General features: G+C 47.6%; 1 protein-coding gene across 4 annotated transcripts in view; it reads left to right on the top strand.

The window, feature by feature from the left end:
* Positions 1–15,787, top strand: part of GAB2 (GRB2 associated binding protein 2) — a 180,550-nt gene that overhangs the window by 145,845 nt on the left and 18,918 nt on the right. The gene's annotated exons all lie outside the window — the stretch shown is intronic.

The raw sequence follows: 15,787 nt of genomic DNA, 5'->3' as shown, positions 1-15,787 counted from the left end.
GGTGTCAATGGTGCGAGTGCTGCATTAGTGAACGTGACCATGACCGGAAGACGGATCCTTTTCAGACCGGTGGCAAAGACGACACCTCCTGAGCCTCACCACTGTCTGGATTCACTTGTAGAAGGCGATATATTACTATCCCCATTAACAAAAAATACACATACTGTCAGTTTCAACAGGAAGAGACAACCGGGCAAGAGGTGAGCCGAGAGCCATGTCTCAGGCTTTGCAAGTTCCCATCGTAGGCATGTCATATGATCATAGTAACACAGGACTGGACGTGACCTTGATAGGCCATCTAATCCAGTCCCCGGCACTGAGGCATTACTAAGTATTAGCTAAACCATCCCCGACAGGCGTGTCTAATCTATTCTTTAAAACCTTCAGTGATGGAGATTCTACAACCTCCCTAGGCAATTTGTTCCCGTGCTTAACTACCCTTACAGATAGGAAGTTTTTCCTAAATGTCCAACCTAAATCAACCTTGCTGCAATTTTAAGCCAATTACTTCTTGTCTTGTCCTGTCCTCAGTGATTAAAGAGAACAATTTATCACACTCCTCTTTATATCAGTCTTTTACATACTTGAAAACTGTTATGTCCCCCCTTAGTCTTCTCTTCTGCAGACTAAACACGGTCATGTTTTTCAGTCTGTCCTCTCAGGTCATGTTTTCTAGACCTTTAATCATTTTTGCTGCTTCTCTGGACTTTCTCCAATTTGTCCACATCTTTCCTGAAGCGTGGTGCCTAGAACTGGATGTAATATTCTAGTTGAGGCCTTATCAGTGCTGAGTAAAGTGAAAGAATTACTTCTCGTGTCTTGCTTACAACACTCCTGCGAATACATCTCAAAATATTCACTTTTTTTCCCCTCAACAGTATTACGTTGTTGACTCATATTTAGTTTGTGATTCACTATGGCCACCAGATTGTTTTCTGCAGAACTCCTTCCTCAGAGGTCATTTCCTATTTTGTATTTGTGCAATTGATTGTTCCTTTCTAATTGGAGTACTTTACATTTGTCCTTATTGAATTTCATCCTATTTACTTCAGACCATTTCTCCAGACAATTTTGAATTCTAATCCTGTCCTTCAAAGTGCTTGCAACCCCTCCCACCTTGGTATCATTGGCAAACTTTACAAGTGTACTCTCTATGCCATTATCCAAATCCTTTGAGGATATCAAATAGATCTGGACGCAGGACAGATCCATGCAAGACCCCACATGATACGCCCTTCCCGTTTAACTGACAACCATGAATAACTCCTCTTTGAGTATGGTTTTTCCCACCTTATAGTAGGTTCATCTAGGCTATATTTGCCTAGTTTGTGTACAAGAAAGTTATGTGAGACAGTATCAAAAGCCTTTCTAAAATTGAGATATATCATATCTACTGCTTCTCCCCATCCATAGGCTTGTTACCCTATCAAAGAACGATATTAGGTTGGTTTGACCTCATTTATTCTTGACAAATCCATGTTGACTGTTACTTATCACTTTATCTTCTAGTTTCTTACAAATTGATTATTTGATCCAGTACCTTTCTGAATACTGAAGTTAAATTGACTGGTCTATAATTCCCTGGATTATCCTTATTCCCTTTTTATAGATAGGTGCTATATTTGCCCTTGGGATCTCTCCTGTCCTCCACAAATTCTCAAAGAATTGCTAATGGCTCAGAGATCTCTTCAGCCAGGTCCTTAAGTGTTCTGGGATATATTTTCTCAGGCCCTGCCAACTTGAAGATGTCTAGCTTGTCTAAATAATTCTTAACTTGTTCTTTCCCTGTTTTAGCCTCAGATCCTGCCCCACTTGCACCTATGTGCCATTATGGAGGCACATGAGCACAAGCCAAAAGCATGAAGAGCTGATGGCTTCATAGATCGATTTGATTGGTCACTCTGCTAAACCACATCTAGAGCATGAACCCTAATTTGTCTCTGAATTTAGCTTGCGTTAAAGGGCAATTCTTGCCTCATCCACAAAACAGAGCTTGAAAGCAGGATCCGTATTCCCAAGGCAGGTTGGACCTGATTCTCCACTTCCATTTCACAGCCACGTGATTCCATTGGCTCCTCTGAAGTTACCCTCACTTCACAGCAACATAAGCGAGAGGAGAAGCAGGCCTATGGTATCAGATGGGCGTTGCATCATTTAACAGTGACGTCAGGACCTGCCCTGCAAATGCCATCTCACATCAGCAGTCCTTTCTCATGCAAGCACTCCCATTGACTTCAATGGCACTTCTCACAGGATTAAAAAAAAAAATTCACATTATATGGAAACCAAATCTGGCCCTAACTCTGTGTCCACAAGAAGCTCATGAATATAACTGACTGTGAAAAGGGATTACAGCTCTTCCATAGACGCACCTTTTCAAGTCAGTGAACATGGGAAATGTTTCAGGGCTGTATCTGGCTCTAGGCAGGGGAGAACTGTCATATCAGCTGCCATGGTTAAAAAACTACCTTCTGAGCAATAATTTCCAAAGGAGACTGAGTAATTATTTTACTCAGATAAGCACGGGAACATTGTGTAAAAATGTGTACCCTGTAATAGTCAAGTGCTCTAAGCAAGGGAATTTAAAGCTGTCAACAAGGAGGGAAATACCAACTTTTTAAGATTGAAAAACAGTCATAAATTCCTGGCTCCCAGCCTAGTCAATACTGTAGCGAGCCACAGTTTCAGATTCACATTTTTGCTTCTGGGATGGCGTCTCAGTTGTTTGTTTCCTTACCATAACATAAGGCTTAACATGCACGTCTTAACTCTGAACTCTGCAGGGCCATAGCCTCAGTTGGCATCAGTCAACAATGTTGACTTTGGTGCCGCTACACCCATTTACACCAGCAGAGCATCAGGCCATGTTTCCTTAAGGGATCACTAAAACATCTGTAGCATGAACTTGAGGAGCGGTTCACATGCAAAACAATACTGCTAACATGGAGTGAAGCTCATCGGCATTCAGCTGTGCCCTGTGCACCCCCTGCCTTGCTAGATCGTGAGAGTTTAACGCCCAAAACTGAAGGGCTGGAAAACCAGGAAGTGTGAGGTTAAAATGACACTTCCCACACAACCTTAACTCCGCCCCCGTGGGGATGGCATGAGGAACTGGGAGTATGACAGTACCTTAGCCCTCCATAACTACTCTTGATATTTGCCCTGCACCTGGCACAGTTCCAGTGTACCACACCTGTTCATAGAGACTTCACTGTGCTCTGTTTCAGAGTAGCAGCCGTGTTAGTCTGTATTCGCGAAAAGAAAAAAGGAGTACTAGTGGCACCTTAGAGACTAACCAATTTATTTGAGCATAAGCTTTCGTGAACTACAGCTCGCTTCATCGGATGCATGAATTCAATGAAGTGAGCTGTAGCTCACGAAAGCTTATGCTCAAATAAATTGGTTAGTCTCTAAGGTGCCACTAGTACTCCTTCACTGTGCTCCAATTCATTGATCCAAGGAATACCTGAGGCTGGTTGCACACAAAGGTACAGTCCTGGGAGCTGCCTGAGGGACTCCTTTGGGAAAGAATCAAAGTGTGTGTCTGTGGAGGGGGGCGGGGGAGAGGAGGGCAGACTCACAGTTGGGTGGCACAAGGATTTTTTCATGGCCACCTGCCTCAGCATGTGGATTTAGGAGCACTTTCAAATAGCTCTAAACAGAAACACTGCTGCAACATTAACTCTGGTGTTACTAGGCATTACCCCATAATACTGCAGGCGGGGGACTAGAAAGGGAGCCCTGCATGGTCTCTCCGGAGAATATAGGGCTAGCAAAGGTGGAAGCACCAGCGTTCTGGGATTAGACCACACAGTGGTTAAAGACACCAGTGCCCCATCTACACCAGCACTGCCGTTATTGCGGCACTGCAGAAGCTGCACTGGGCCTAGAACAATGGTAGGAAACAACATACTCCACGTAGACAAGGCTCTGGAAACTGATGTTCTCTGCCCATCCAGGAAATGGCACATCACTGCAAACAGGGCTGATGCTAGCTGCCCCCACTGAACAACCCCGAGGGGCAAGGTAGGCTCTACACCCTCCCAGCTCTGGAAAAGCAACCCTGCCAGCAGAAGTGTCCATTGCAATGACCTTGCCCACTCAGAACTGAGTTTGTCAGCTCATTTCTTACCACCTGCTAACTGGCTATAGCTTTTGGAGATGCCAGCTGGGGCTGGCTTTGAACCCCAGGTGGAGAAAGCCAGGACTCCATCGCCTATTACCAATCCCTCCCTCCCATTCTCCGCATTGCATTGCCAACCATGCATGAGGTGTGTATTTTTAGGAGAAAGGGAATTCTATTCAGTTCAGCAGGTTTGTACTTGCTAAAAAATGAACCCTATAGCTGGTATTATTTGCATTTCAGTAGGGCCAAGAGATGCCAGCTGTGATCAGAGCCCCATTGTACTAGGGGCTGTACAAACAGTGCCTGTCCTGACGAGCGTACTGTCTCTGTAGACAAAGGGTGATAGAAAGGATGTGTTATCCTTCCCTTACAGATGGGGAGCTGAGGCACAGCGAGGGGAATGACTTGCCCAAGGTGACTCAGGCTGCTTGTGGAGAGCCAGGACTGGAATCCAGAGCACCTGAGTTGCAGCCTTGTGGCATAATCACAAGGTCAGCCTTCCTCTAACCTATTGCCATTTCCAGCCAGTATAGAAATGCTAACACCTTGGCTTTTCTTCAAGCGCTGGAGCTGTTAGCATGGATCAAAAGTAATCCCCATCATGTCAGGTGAATCTTAACACTGCATACTTTTCCCCCTCCCCGAAAGTACCCGTCACTGAGGTTTGACCTAAAGCACACTTTCCTATCTAATAACAAAAATATATCTTGGCAGCCTCATGGTGCAGCAGCTGGATTTATTTTTCTGGCACTTGAAATACCCTACCAGACCCACCGAACAATCCATCTCTCACCTGCTATTTATGGAGTTCATCTCACAAACCTAATGGAGTGAGTGCTGAATTCACTCCCGTTAATGTGCTTGGTGTCCAGGTCAGTGCGAGAAGTGTAATGGGAATTCATTTTGAAAATCAATGCGGATGTCAATGGAATGGTATCCCTTGAGGGAGCAGCATGCTTTTACTGGAGCTCCCCTGCCACCTGCTTTTTTGCCTTTTTTTATAAACATCTTTTCAGTCAGGGAGAGCTGTGGAGCCATTAGTCCTGCCTTAAATTGCTGTTTATTTTTTAGTGCATTCATCAGCTTCCCTACATCTTCAGTAGATGCCAAATCACTTTGGCGGAATGGCCCCCCGACAATCAAATCTATTCCCAATGCCTTTGAATTCTAACATGCCTCATTCCCACGACTGTCGGGCAGCAGTAGCCATAGGGGAGATTTGGCATGGAGGTAGAAATGATAGATGAGAAGAGGCAGCTTATGGTATGATGTAAAATGGCTGCCTTAGCAGCTAGGCCTGTGCAACAATAATTAAAATACACCGTGGCCTGATGTGAATACCTATGAAACTGGGATCTTTTTTGTTTTTCATACAGGCATCTCCACAGAGGTGGGCAGCCTGCGGGGGGTGGCTGGGCTGAGGAGCAGATGGGGATGTCTGACATTTTATTTCTAACAGCAAGACTTGATAAATGCAAAGTAATGCACACTGGAAAACAATCTTAAATACACATATAAAATGATGAGGTCTAAAATTAGCTGTTACCACTCAAGAAAGAGACCTTGGAGTAATGGTGGACAGTTCTCTGAAAACATCCAGCAGCAGTCAAGAAAGTGAACAGAATGTTGGGAATCATTAAGAAAGACAGAAAATATTTGCCTCTATATAAATCAGGGGAGGGCAAACTACGGCCCATCAGGACTTTCAATCTGGCCCACGGGATTGCCAGCCCCATGGCGCAGTAGGGCTAAGGCAGGCTTTCTGCCAGTCCTGGCCCCACGCTGCTCCTGGAAGCGGCCAGCACCATGTCCCTGCGGCCCCTGGGGGAAGCAGTGGGGAAAGGGCTTCAAGCGCTGCCCTCGCCTACAGGCACTGTCCCCCCCCGCAGCTTCCATTGGCCAGGAATGGGGAACTGCGGCCAATGGAAGCTTTGGGGGTGGTACCCACAGGCCAGCGCGGTGGAGCCACTTGCTCCACCCCATGCCCAGGAGTCACTGCCAGACATGCTGGCCACTTCCAGGAGCTGTCAAGGTTCCTCCCCCACTCTGAACTCTAGGGTACAGATGTGGGGACCTGCATGAAAAACCTCCTAAGCTTCTCTTTACCAGCTTAGGTCAAAACTTCCCCAAGGTACAAAATATTCCACCCTTTGTCCTTGGATTGGCCGCTACCAAACTAATACTGGTTACTGGGGAAGAGCTGTTTGGACGCGTCTTTCCCCCCAAAATACTTCCCAAAACCCTGCACCCCACTTCCTGGACAAGGTTTGGTAAAAAGCCTCATCAATTTGCCTAGGTGACTACAGACCCAGACCCTTGGATCTTAAGAACAATGAACAATCCTCTCAACACTTGCACACCCCCCCTTTCCTGGGAAATGTTGGATAAAAAGCCTCACCAATTTGCATAGGTGACCACAGACCCAAACCCTTGGATCTGAGAACAATGAAAAAGCATTCAGTTTTCTTACAAGACAACTTTTAATAAAAATAGAAGTAAATAGAAATAAAGAAATCCCCCCTGTAAAATCAGGATGGTAGATATCTTACAGGGTAATTAGATTCAAAAAACATAGAGAACCCCTCTAGACAAAACCTTAAGTTACAAAAAAGATACACAGACAGAAATAGTTATTCTATTCAGCACAGTTCTTTTCTCAGCCATTTAAAGAAATCATAATCTAACACATACCTAGCTAGATTACTTACTGAAAGTTTAAGACTCCATTCCTGGTCTATCCCCAGCCAAGACAGAATATAGACACACAGACCCTTTGTTTCTCTCCCTCCTCCCAGCTTTTGAAAGTATCTTGTCTCCTCATTGGTCATTTTGGTCAGGTGCCAGCGAGGTTACCTTTAGCTTCTTAACCCTTTACAGGTGAGAGGAGCTTTCCCCTGGCCAGGAGGGATTTCAAAGGAGTTTACCCTTCCCTTTATATTTATGACAGGAGCAGTGCAGGGCCAGGGCAGGCAGGGAGCCTGCCTTAGTCCCACTGCATGCCACTGCTACCCTGGTGCCATTTGAGGTAAGCGGTGCCAGGCTGAAGCCTGCACCCTGAACCCTTCCTGCACTCTACACCCCAACCCCCTGCCCTGAGCCCCTCCTGCACCCCCTGCCCCAACCCTACATTCATGGCCCTGCATACAATTTCCCCACCCAGATGTGGCCCTTGGGGCAAAAGGTTTGCTCACCCGATATAAATCCATGCTACGCAGATCCAGTCGCTCCATCTCAAGAGAGATATTGGAATTGGAAAAGGTAGAGAAAAGGGCAACAAAAAAGGATATTGGGTATGGAACAGCTTCCATATGAGGAGATATTAATAAGACTGGAATTTTTCAGCTTGGAAAAAAGACAACTAAGAGATATGACAGAAGTTTATAAAATCATGACTGGTGTGGAGAAAGGAAATAAGGAAGTGTTATTTATTCCTCAAACACAAGAACTAGGGGTCACCAAATGAAATAGGCAGGTTTAAAAACAAACAAAAGGAAGTATTTCTTCACACAATGCACAGTCCATCTGTGGAACTTTTCCAGAGGATATTGTGAAAGCCAAGACTAACAGGGTTCAAAAAAGAACTAGATAGTTTCTAGAGGATAGGTCCATCAATGGCTATTAGCCAGGATGGGCAGGGATGCAAAACCATGCTCTAAAGTGTCCCTAGCCTCTGTTTGCCAGAAGCTAAGAATAGGTATCAGGTAATCACTTTTCTACTCTCCTGAAATCACTTGATTACCTGTTCTGTTCAGTCCCTCCGAAGCCCCTGGCACTGGTCACTGTCAGAAGACCGGATACTGCGCTGGAAAGACCATTGGTCTAACCAAATATGGTCTTTTTATGACTTGTCTGTATTTATAGACAATAGGATCAATTTGTTTGTATCCTTGTCCCTCTCCTTTAGTATGCTGCCTGTCTTCATTATCATTGCCATACAGCCCACTTATGTCAGCTAGGCTGGTGCAAAGGGGCTGTTCGGCAGGCATAAATTCCCCCCCTGAGGAATACCTCTGGGCAGGGGCACCCAGTACTGCCTCTGCAACAGCCCCAGTTGCAGGGGCAGGCCAGAGAAGGGAGAGGATGGATCTGGGATGTAGCCAGAGTGGATCTGTGCTCTGCCTATTCTGTGCCCCTGTAGAGCGCCATACAGGCCATTGCAGCAGAGGGTACAACTCAGTGAAGTCATCTGGACTGCCCTAGCCAGAGGCCACCCCCATCTCAGCAGGCACCGAATAGGGGAGGCAAAAAACTGCATTCCCTCTGTGCTGGTGCAAGCACTGATGCAGCCAGCAACCCAGCTCACAGATTCTCAGGGCTTCGGGGCAGGGACTGTATCTCCAGAGCCTACAATACAGTGGGGCACCAGTTCTGATTGGGGTCCTTAGCAACTATAGCAGCATAAATATTTAATAATAATGATAAGTGTCCAAGGACACTGAGGCAGCTGTCTACTCCCCTGAAAAGCACCAAGGGATTTTTAATATCCATGCAAAGAAAACAAGAGTTAGGTTTAAGTCCTCCTCTAACCCCATTAATGTCAATGTTAAATATTGATTTTTGTGTTTATCACAAACCACACAATAAAGTTGAGCCACACTCCTGGACTTTTACTAATGTGCTTTTTCTGTCTCAATAGAAGTTCACAGTATGATGGGGGAAAATACATCAGCAGTGAAAGATCAGCAGACAGATCAATTTGGTACCTTGACATGATTTAGAGGACTGAAAAAAACCACCTCCTGAGGGGCCATTCTTCTCTCTGTTGGTCGTGTCACAAGGACCAAGAGCCACATTCTGATCTCAGTTTTACCAGTATAAATCCAGAGTAGCAACATTGACTTCAATCTAGAGTGGAATCTGGCCCAGATTTGGGGATCTAGAGAAGACAGATAAAATTCAAAGATCTTTCATTCATCCTTCCAGTGATGTCCCAGGTGGAACATGATCTTTATAACAGCAACTTTCACTTACAACACCCAGTTTCTTACTCTCTCTTTCAATAGGATCCCATCCATGGTCAAGTTAGGAGCAACAAACCTTACCTGTGATAAGTGATGGTTAAAGACAGTGGATTGTTTAGAAGGTGTTTACTAATAATCATGGAGGAAGATAAAAGGGTGTGGACTAATCAAAATCTCATTTTAGAGCTGGTGTAATGTCCACACACCCCAGTCATCAGCAGGCAGGATCAAACCCGGCATCCCTGAAACTTAGTGTATGAGCTACTCCTACTGTATGAGCTAAGAGACATATCGCTCTTAGCCAGAGGTTCTTAAACTGTGGGTCGGGACCCCAAAGTGGGTTGGGACTCACCACCACAGCACCTCTTTCTGTTCAGTCTGGGAATTAGCTCAATTCATGCAGAGCGGCCTCTGCCGGTGGTGTCACGTCCATCTTGCCCTCGATTGGCATCTCAACCCATGTTGCACCCAGCTCACACCATCCTCTTCAGGACACTGCCCTCCAACAGTGCCCCCAAGTCCATATTCACCCCCTCCCGGGGGGGGGGGAGAGGGAAGAGGGTTAACAGCAGTCTTTCCAGTCTGCTCCTGCCTCAGTGGCCAACCACAACCCCTCAAGTCTAGCCCCTCTGTTCAAGGGCCGGTTGCAGTCTGTCACAGCCACCCTTCCACAGCCAGGTGCTGTACAAGGAGTAAGAGGGAGGGGGCAAGAGAAGAGGGGAGACCCAGGCCAGCCCACTACTCTGGGTCCCAACCCAGGGACCCTCTAGTGGCAGCCTCCCTGCCCTCCTTCTCTCCCCTTGTCTAACTGTTCCTGGGCCACTTCCCCTCTGGCCCTTTACACCCTCTAGGCCCTTTCTATCAGGGCCCACAGTCTGGCAGATATTGGGCCAGAGCCCTTCTATGCTTCCCCAAGCCTGCCCAGCACTGCTCCAGCCAAGGTACCTGTCTCCTTATCAGGAGACAGACCTTTCCCCACAAAGGTCTGGGACAGACTACCTGCTCCCTTCCTGGGCAGCCTTTATATAGGGCCTAGCCTAGCCCTGATTGGCTCCCAGTAGGCCTTTTCCTGATTGGCTGCCCTTCTGCACAGCCGCTCTGACCTACTCTAGCCCTATCTCTCATAGGGGTGGGGCAGTTGCCCCACCACAAACCCCATTTTAATGGGGTCACCAGGGCTGGCATTAGACTTGCTGGAGCTCGGGGCTGAAGCCAAAGTCTGAGCCCCACTGCCTGGGGCTGAAGCCCTTAAGCTTTAGTGCCCCTCACAGCAGCAGGCTTGAGCTTTGGCCCCCCTGCCTTGAGTGATGGGTCTTGGGCTTCAGTCCCCCTTCCTAGGGTCATGTTGTAATTTTGGTTGTCAGAAGGGGGCCAGGGTGCAATGAAATTTGAGAAACCCTGTTCTTAGCTAAGGCTGTAGCAGAGTCCTCAGTCTCTAGCTGGGCTAGGTGCCACGAGAGGGGGACAGAGCAGCACCCCAGGCAGGCCTGGGTTATACTGGGAAAATTCTGATCTCAGTTACAGTGGTATTTGCCAGCATAACGGAGATCAGAGTCTCCCTTTGCAGGTTTTATCTTGTACGTCGGAGCTGCACTCCAGCCACACCCCCATCTGCAGTTACGCCCCTGACACACACTCTACACCGAAGCTAGGAGGCTGGGGTGGCCGGTTCTCTGGTCTTCACTTTACCTGGACTTTCCCCAACACTGTGGGATTTTCAAACAGCTAGTTACACCTGCTTTCTGTCTGGTGCACACGACCAGAGCGGTACATTGGGTTGCCAACTTTCTGACTGCAGAAAACCAGCCACCCTTGCCCCGCCCCCAGCCCTGAGGCCCCACCCCCCGCTCACTCCAGCCCCTCTCCCTCCGTCATTTACTGTCCCCCACCCTCGCTCACTTGCTCATTTTCACTGGGCTGGTGCAGGGGGTTGGGGTGCGGGAGGGGATGAGGGCTCCGGTTGGGGGTGTGGGCTCTGGGGTGGGGCTGGGGATAAGGGGTTTGGCGTGTGGGAGGAGGCTCTGGGCTGGGGCAGGGGGTTAGGGTGTGTGGTGGTGAGGGCTCCAGCTGGGGGTGTGGGCTCTGGGGTGGGGCCGAGGATGAGGGGTTCGGAGTGCTCAGGCTGGGGGGTGCAGGCTGGAGATGAGGGGTTTGTGGTGCAGGAGGGCTGGGGATTGGGGTGCAGGGTGCAGGCTCTGGGAGGGAGTTTGGGTGCGGGAGGGGGCTCAGGGCTGGGGCAGGGCGTTGGAGTGTGGGAGGAGTGCGGGGTGCAGGCTCCAGGCAGCGCTTACCTCTGATAGCTCCCGGCAGTGGCGACATGTCCCTGCGGCCCCTAGGCGGAGGCTTGGCCACGGAGGCTCTGTGTGCTGCCCTCTCTCACAGGCACCACCCCCACAGCTCCCATTGCCTGCAGTTCCTGGCCAATGAGAACTGCAGAGCTAGTGCTCGGGGTGGGGGCAACACTCAGAGCCCCCCTGGCCACCTCTCCACCTAGGAGCTGGACCTTCTGTCCAGTTCCTGGGAGTCGTGCAGAGCCAGGGCAGGCAAGGAGCCTGTCTTAGCCATGCTGCCCCGCTGACCAGACTTTTAGCAGCCCGATCAGCAGCGCTGACCGGAGCCACCAGAGTTCCTTTTCAACCGGGCGTTCCAGTTGAAAACTGGATGGCTGGCAACCCTAGCGGCACAATGTAGGCGGATCAGGGAACCAGAGTCTGAACTTCTGCCTTCTTACATGTTGCAAAAGGCCAGCTTTTTAACTCCCATGGAGAATTAGATGCCTAGACACTTTTGAAAATCCCACTGGGAACCTATTTCCATCGTTAGGAACCTAAACATCTTTAAAGCTCTGGCCCAAAGCACCTAACACACCTTTGGGTGCTGTGTAAATAATAATACTTATTATAATACTGTTATGAACTAGGTGAAACTTTGTTATGGATTGAGTTAAAACTTTGTTGAGATTAATGGATGTGAATGCACTCTTCAGTTAACATAACTGTAAGGATAAATTAATCACAATCCTCCACCTAAAACAAAAGGGTTATGTGACCCTGCCCGAGAGTTTTAAACTGTGTGGGCAGAAGAGTTTTTGCTGAGTATTGTAAATTCAAGCTGAGGCCTATAAGTATGGTACAGCCCTGGAAGAAGCTGGAGAGAGAGTTTTGGGGTCTGGTGCTGGCTAAAAGAGGTTTAGAGCTGTAAGCAATAAAGCTATCCCCTGTTTTGGGTTCCTCCTGTGTTTGGAGAAGCAGGACTTTGTACATTCCTTGTAAATAAACAAGATTGCATCAAAGAAATATCAGCCTCTATCATCTGTTTCTCGTCGCAACTGGAACACTCACAGGCTTTGATTCGCCACTTGGGTCAAAACAGAGTAACACTACCAACCAGTGGGCTCCATTTCTTGACTTCACTGGGAGTTTTCCCTGGGCAAAAATTGCAGGCTGGGGCCTGTTACTTCTGCGTATTTATATGTCAGGCACATAGTCTGGCAGGCAGCTTGTTTGGTTCAGAAGTGATGCCATGTGTGAACTAAGGCTGTGATCCAAGTCCAGATCTTAGTGCACAGGTGTCCACTTCACAAACCCACCATCTCAACTCGCACTTATCTGCCCCACTGGGCAGAAAGGTTCAGGATTGAATGGACATGGAGACTGAGCTGTCCGTCTCTCCTCTCGCAAGGTACAAATTTGTAACAGTGGAACAATTAACCTTGGGCAGTGGTAGATTCCCCATCACCTGACATTTTCAAATCAAGACCAGATATCTTTGTAAAAGAGCTGCTGCGGTTCAGACAAGAAGTTATACCCTCGGTGTGGGAATTAGTGGGTTACGTTCTTTGGCCTGTACACTGCAGAAAGACAGACGGGCTGATCATAATCCTTATCTATGAATCCCTATGGGTGGTCCAGGCAGATCACAGTTGAGGCAAACGAGCAGTTTGCACTGTTGTTGACTGTGCTGTGCCGGCTCCATGGAGAGAGGATTTAATTCCCCAGGACTGTCAATCAGACACTTTTCCCATTAACACTACATTAGTTAAAATCACAGCTATAAAAATGGTGACTTCAGTACCATATGACTAGAGTTTTATATGTATTGTGTTTACATGCCTCGCCTGGGAACTCTTGAAACCACTTTAACTAAACTGGCTCTGCTTTTCCAATATATATTTCCTTGTTTTTATGGGGCTTACAGCCTGGCTGTAAAAATTCATGCCTGGTTCAAGTGCTTGAAGCACATTTATCGGAGAGCTGGGATGGCTCTGGATCGCTGTAGGGGCATTGGGTGGAAATAGAGTTAGTATTTTAAAATGTATTTTCTCCTTCAGCAACAGTGCAGAGGCAGTGTTAGGAAGTGGCTAGAGAAGGGGACTTTGAGTTAGGCCTTGCATCTTTTCCCACTTCACCTGGTGTAAATCAGAAAAAGCTCTCTTGGAATCAATGGACTTACACCATAAAACAGTAGGAGAGGAGAATCAGGACTCTGGAATGCCTTCCTGCTCTACCATTGACTCAATATGTGACCTTGGGCAAGACACCTCACTTCTCTGTGCCTCGGTTTACCCTGCTGTAACTAGGATGTAATAATCCCAAACAGGTGTGTGGTGAGGCATATTGAACACCTGTCTCTAATGTCTCTGGGGAGTTCTTTGGATGAGAAGCACAACTCACTATTTAAAAGCTCCCATTTGTAAACTGGTGTTCCAGTGAGTTCATGATGATGTTAGGCCTGATTCCTAGCAGATTTGTGCCTTGTGTAGTCATTTACCCCTGTGAAAAGTGAGCGCAAAAAAGGGTATAAAATGCTTCCACTGTATGCTGGCAACATGGTGGACTCACTGGGCACAGGTGTGAATGGCTGCCCCAGGCAGGGAAGAATCAGGCTCCCTTGCCTCAGGATGTCCCAGCAAGGCAAATGCAGTCAGCCACCTGCTTCTTGTATTCCCTCCTCAGGATCAGTTGGGGCTAAGCTTGAAGGCAAGAACTTGGGAACTAAAGAACTTGTTTAAAGAGGCCCTTAGGAGCCCTTCAGTGGGAGCCTGGTTTAATTCTTTCCTATGCAGAGACCCTGAATATATTCTCCTCTCATGCTGGTTTGTCACCAGTGTGACCTCCTTGACTTCAGGGAACATTCTCCTGATTTTCACTGGAGTAAATGAGAGGAGAAACAGCCTCCTATTCCTGTCAAGTGCTGAGAACCTCCTGCTAGGCGACTTCCATGACCCGGCCCTCAGTCCATTTACTCCACGACCACTTAATTCCTTCTGTTTCCCCATATTCCCCTGCAGAGAAGGTGGCATTTGATGCTGCCAGTTTATAGTTGCACCATTGGACCCAGTTTCCAGTTCCTGGGTGTATTTGTGTGTGTACATCACTAATCTAATTGCCTCTATGATGAGATAACTGGTTCTGTGGATGAAGGAAAAGCAGTGGACTTGTTATTCCTTGACTTTAGCAAAGCTTTTGATACGTCTCCCACAGTATTCTTGCCAGCAAGTTAAATAAGTATGGGCTGGATGAATGGATTATAAGCTGGATAGAAAGCTGGCTAGATCGTCGGGCTCAACGGGTAGTGATCAATGGCTCCATGTCTAGTTGGCAGCCGGTATCAAGTGGAGTGCCCCAAGGGTCGGTCCTGGGGCCGGTTTTGTTCAATATCTTCATTAATGATCTGGAGGATGGTGTGGACTGCACCCTCAGCAAGTTTGCAGATGACACTAAACTGGGAGGAGTGATAGATACGGTGGAGGGTAGGGATACCATACAGAGGGACCTAGACAAATTAGAGGATTGGGCCAAAAGTAATCTGATGAGGTTCAACAAGGACAAGTGCAGAGTCCTGCACTTAGGATGGAAGAATCCCATGCACCGCTACAGACTAGGGACCGAATGGCTAGGCAGCAGTCCTGCAGAAAAGGATCTAGGGGTTACAGTGGACGAGAAGCTGGATATGATCAACAATGTGCCCTTGTTGCCAAGAAGGCTAATGGCATTTTGGGCTGTATAAGTAGGGGCATTGCCAGCAGATTGAGAGACGTGATCGTTTCCCTCTATTCAACATTGGTGTGGCCTCATCTGGAGTACTGTGTCCAGTTTTGGGCACCACACTAGAAGAAGGAAGTGGAAAAATTGGAAAGCGTCCAGCAGAGGGTAACAAAAATTATTAGGGGGCTAGAACACATGACTTATGAGGAGAGGCTGAGGGAACTGGGATTGTTTAGTCTGCAGAAGAGAAGAATGGGGGGGGATTTGATAGCTGCTTTCAACTACCTGAAAGGGAGTTCCAAAGGGGATGGCTCTAGGCTGTTCTCAGTGGTAGCAGATGACAGAACAAGGAGTAATGGTCTCAAGTTGCAGTGGGGGAGGTTTAGGTTGGATATTAGGAAAAACTTTTTCACTAGGAGGGTGGTGAAGCACTGGAATGGGTTACCTAGGGAGGTGGTGGAATTTCCTCCCTTTGAGGTTTTTAAGGTCAGGCTTGACAAAACCCTGGCTGGGATGATTTAGTTGGGGATTGGTCCTGCTTTGAGCAGGGGGTTGGACTAGATGACCTCCTGAGGTCCCTTCCAACCCTGATAGTCTATGATTCTATGATCACCTAGGTGGCTTTGTCAGCAGATACTCACTAATTTAACGCCAGCACCAATAACTGTCTGTGTTTCCCATGCTGAGGAATATGGTGGGTTCCTGCATGACTA

This window comes from Lepidochelys olivacea (genome assembly GCF_965140295.1).
Source record: "Lepidochelys olivacea isolate rLepOli2 genome assembly, chromosome: 1".
In the NCBI taxonomy this organism is placed as follows: Eukaryota; Metazoa; Chordata; order Testudines; family Cheloniidae; genus Lepidochelys; species Lepidochelys olivacea.
This window is presented reverse-complemented; position numbering and strand designations above follow the sequence as displayed.